At 35.2% G+C, this 4,258-nt stretch overlaps 2 pseudogenes; both read left to right on the forward strand.

Moving 5' to 3' along the window:
• The first annotated feature begins 495 nt into the window (after positions 1–495).
• On the forward strand, positions 496–1,633 carry LOC149232361 (uncharacterized; annotated as a pseudogene).
• Positions 1,634–1,738: 105 nt separating this feature from the next.
• Positions 1,739–2,383, forward strand: LOC149232362 (subtilisin-like protease SBT2.5 pseudogene; annotated as a pseudogene).
• Positions 2,384–4,258: the final 1,875 nt, after the last annotated feature.

Raw genomic sequence — 4,258 nt, forward strand, 5'->3', positions numbered from 1 at the left:
GGTATTTTAGTCTCCTTAAGTCAATGATCCAGGAGGATCCTCAATTTTCTCCAAGTTCAAAGGTCTCAAATGTTCCCATAAATAGCACCAAGCTAAAGAGCTCATTGTGCTGAATTTGGAAGTGTCCTTGGTTTCACATTTGGCCTCCAGATGAAGGAGAAATTTCCCGTTGAAGTTTATGGCAAATAGGTGAAAAAGGGGCCTTGCTGGCCATGTGGCATTCACAGAGCTCGAAAAGTGGCAGTGGTCACATCAACGCAGTCAAGAAGGATAAAGTTTAGTTTTGAGGTTTGATTGGTTAAAAGGTGCATACGTTAATTAATTTGGGTGCATTAATATGTGCATGGTGAGAATTCGAGTTACAAATTACCTGTTAAAACCTAAATACTATGGTGGCGCAGTTTTCAAATGCAGATACCCATTTTAAAACAATATAATAACTATGGCACAGATACAAAGTTTAAAACTATATATTAAATTATATATATCACCATGATGACAATACATATTAAATATATATCACCATGGTGGGTTCAAAATTCTTCTATTTTACTACAAGATGCCATGAAGTATGTTGAAAATCATGTTGTTGTAGTTGGTACAAATGTGCGGAAAATTTGTGAAGAAGTCATTCAGGATATCCTAGGTTCTGACTCTGATATAAAAAAACATAGCTTCTGACATATCTCTTGACTTTGCTGAAGACTTTGAGCTGTTTGAAAAGCCAAAATCAAATCCAAAAAAGTTACATGTTTTAAATGTGGAATCTGAGGCCTATCCCAAATTGGAGTAGAACTATGTTTCTAGCGAAAGCTTATCTTTTGACACATCTATCGACTTTACTGAAGATTTTGACACTTCCCCAAATCATAAAATGTTAGATACTTTGAATGTGGAATCTATGGTCTCTTCCAAAATGGTGTCGAACTATGTCTCTAGTGGGAAATATTCAATTTGTTCCTTTCTAGTTCCTAATAAATTGCAAAAGGACCATCCAGTTCTGCCTAAGGAAAAACCTTTTGAATTCCCAACCTTAGACATTTTGGAACAACCACCTTGTCTGTCTGTTGAGGATTTGTCTGCTTCTGAAGACTTAAGCTTTAAAAATGAAGCACAAAATTACTCGCTCCATCTTCAGCTTGAAGCAAATGCACACATTGATCTTCCCTAAGGTGCTTTGCTTAAACCACTAGCAGATAAAACTGGGTCTGAACTCTATCAAGATGATCAGAAAAATGAAGAAATTTTTGAAGTAACTGAAATGCAAGTAAATGATCATCCAATTCATAAGGATGGGATTGATGAAATCATCACAGATCCTGGAGTGCATTTGATTGAGGAATCAGGTAATTGTGAAGAGAATGTCAAAGTTCATGAAGAAGATAGAGAAACATTTTTTTCAATTGTTGAATATTTTATTCCAGATCATGTGAATTTATCTGAGGAAGAATATATTCATGAGCTGCTAGCTGTTGCACAAGATGAAAAGGAAGAGTCAACATATTGGTATGAAAGTGAATATGTACAAAAACCATATATGATCAATATCTCAACACCTAATTCTTTATTAGATATGAATGTTGATAAATGGCAACTTGTTGAAAATTGTAATTCAGAGTGGGAATCTCTTTAAGACATTCCTAGGTCTAATAAATATTAAGCTACCACAAAATGGAAATATTAAGCTGTGATATCCAATCCATGTGACTGTGAAAACCCCGAAGATTTTAACAAGACTATGATTCAAGGGAACATTCTAGTTTGTGGATATTCATACAACTTTGGATATGGTGCTCCATCTGTAAGACATTTGTTAATAACTGCAAAGAGTTTAGGAGCAGTTGGGTTCATTCTGGCTTCCGAGAATCTGTCTCCAGGTGCTAAATTTGATCCAGTTCTAGTGGGAATTCTAGGAATTGTTATAAAAGAAGTAGATCGAACACATATTCTTGTAGATTACTATATTATATCAACAATAAGGGATCCATCAGGCCAAATCATAACGTTTGGAGCTAAGACTTCCATTGGAAATGGGTTGAAGCCTATATATCAAGGTACAACTCCTAAGGTGGCATTCTATTCTTCGAGAGGGCCAGATATTAAGGATTCCAACTTTCAGGACACTGATGTTTCAAAGCTATATATTCTAGTTCCTGGGCCTCTAATATGGGCAGCATATTCTCCTAATGGCATTGATGAAGTCAATTATCAAGGAGAAGAATTTGTCATGATATCAGGGACAAGCATGGCGACACCACATATAGTTGGCATTGCAGCTTTGATGAAGCAGAAGCAACCTGATTGGAGCCTTACTACCATCAATTCAGCTTTACAAACAACATCAACAATCGTTGACCACACGGGGAAGCCCTTGCAAGCATAAAATCAATATTTTCAAAAGTACCTATCTTTTCAAATATTTTAAATCCAATCGATGGAATGTGTTTTCTATTTTCTCAGGATATTTTCCTAATTAATTTAAAGATTGCATATGAATTACCAAAAATCCTTAATGATTGAGTATGATTATACACAATTTTCTTGGTCCATCTTTATATCCTCCCCAACCATACTCAATCACTAAGGATTTTTTTATAATTTATCTCTATATTGGGCTCCCTAAACTATCTCAATTAGAAACAAATAATGATTGTTAAAATCCTTCGATACAAACGTCCATTTACATTTTTATGACCACCTACAATTACCACGAGTCACTATTAGTGGCTTGCTTGTCATTCCAAGTAGTATCATGATTTTACATGCACATAATTACTATCCCCATGGACTTTTATTTCTCTCTTACCAAATACAGAAAAGGAAAATTGATGGGTTCCAACATATCCATACTTTATATTTTCATTATTTTTCTAAAATTCTTATGCCTTCCACATGAAGAAGAGGAGCAACAATATGACATACATACTAAATTTTTTGGCACAAGTCTTAGTGATATTTCATTAAACTTGGATACCGTCTGCTATAGAGATGCTAATACTACAATGGTACCAAATGAAGCAGAATAACCAAAACATGAGAACGATATACATAGAATAGTGAGTGGAGGGTTGAGCCTTTGTATTTCTAGGAATTTCAAACTGTCTTAAATTACAGATGGAGAATGAAACCACATGTAAATGAGCTTAATGAAACCCTTAAAAGAATGAAGCAAACTTCCAGTCCATAAATTGATTTGGAGATATATATGGTAGGCCTATTTACAATGACTACTACAAAACCCTTCAAATGCATCATGATATTTAGACAAAGAAACTCTTACAACTAAATTTTGATACCCCAACTACACACATACCTTGGTGCTCCTTCAGTTTTCAATATTTTGACCGAGTAGATTTTCGTACCTTTATAGTTGCAAAACACTCTTACTGACGAATGTTTCTATAGAAGAATTATAACAGTGAAACCTCCTTAAATGATGAAAGCATGTCTCACTTCAAATCCTTACTGCATAACTATGAAGTACTGATGATAAAAAATTGCCAGAAGTATGCCACAATAGAGTGCATTGAGTATGTCCCTTACTTATTAATACTGCTAAATATTAAGCAAGAAGAGGGCCTAAAAAAATATCTATATTGGTTTGCTGCAGAGGTTGTCTGCTTCAACTATATGTTACTTCTAGTTGCATACATGTTCATTGACATGTTTTATTTAATCAAACAACACATATTTAGAACTAGAATTTTCGTATGGTTATTCATAACTGTAAACGTACCTCTTTCTATTAAATCTGTTGCCCTAGAGTCATCTTGGTCTTGCTGCTACAGTCTACCTCTATCATAATATTGACAAATATGACTTATTTAAACTGCTAGCGCTCAGAATGAACCCCAAGGCTGAGAAGAGGTAATTCCAAGGTAACCACAAACCAAGCTTTTGATTTGTCATCTAGCCCTGCTAGACCAGAGAAGGCTCTCTCTTTGCCAATTGAGGGTGGTTGAAATAAATGAATCTTAGGCTAGCTATGAAGAATGATGATTTGGTTGAAAATTGTGGGTCGAAAACAACAAGATAAGGGATGATTGGGCTATGGAATCAAGGCTAGTTTCTGTCGGCAAACTTGGGGCAAAGTAAGCACAATGTTCAATGAGATTAAAGATATAATGAGAGAAGAAAAAAGGAAATAAACTGCTGCCCTGCAGGAATCAATCAGGGGATGGATCTACAGTTGCAACTTTAGAAGAAAGAGAAGCACAGGGTTACTCAATAGAGCATCTAAGAGAGGATCCATCACAGT

Source organism: Pinus tabuliformis, chromosome J (genome assembly GCF_031772625.1).
Source record: "Pinus tabuliformis cultivar Carrire ecotype Pingquan chromosome J, CPIR1, whole genome shotgun sequence".
Classification (NCBI taxonomy): Eukaryota; Viridiplantae; Streptophyta; class Pinopsida; order Pinales; family Pinaceae; genus Pinus; species Pinus tabuliformis.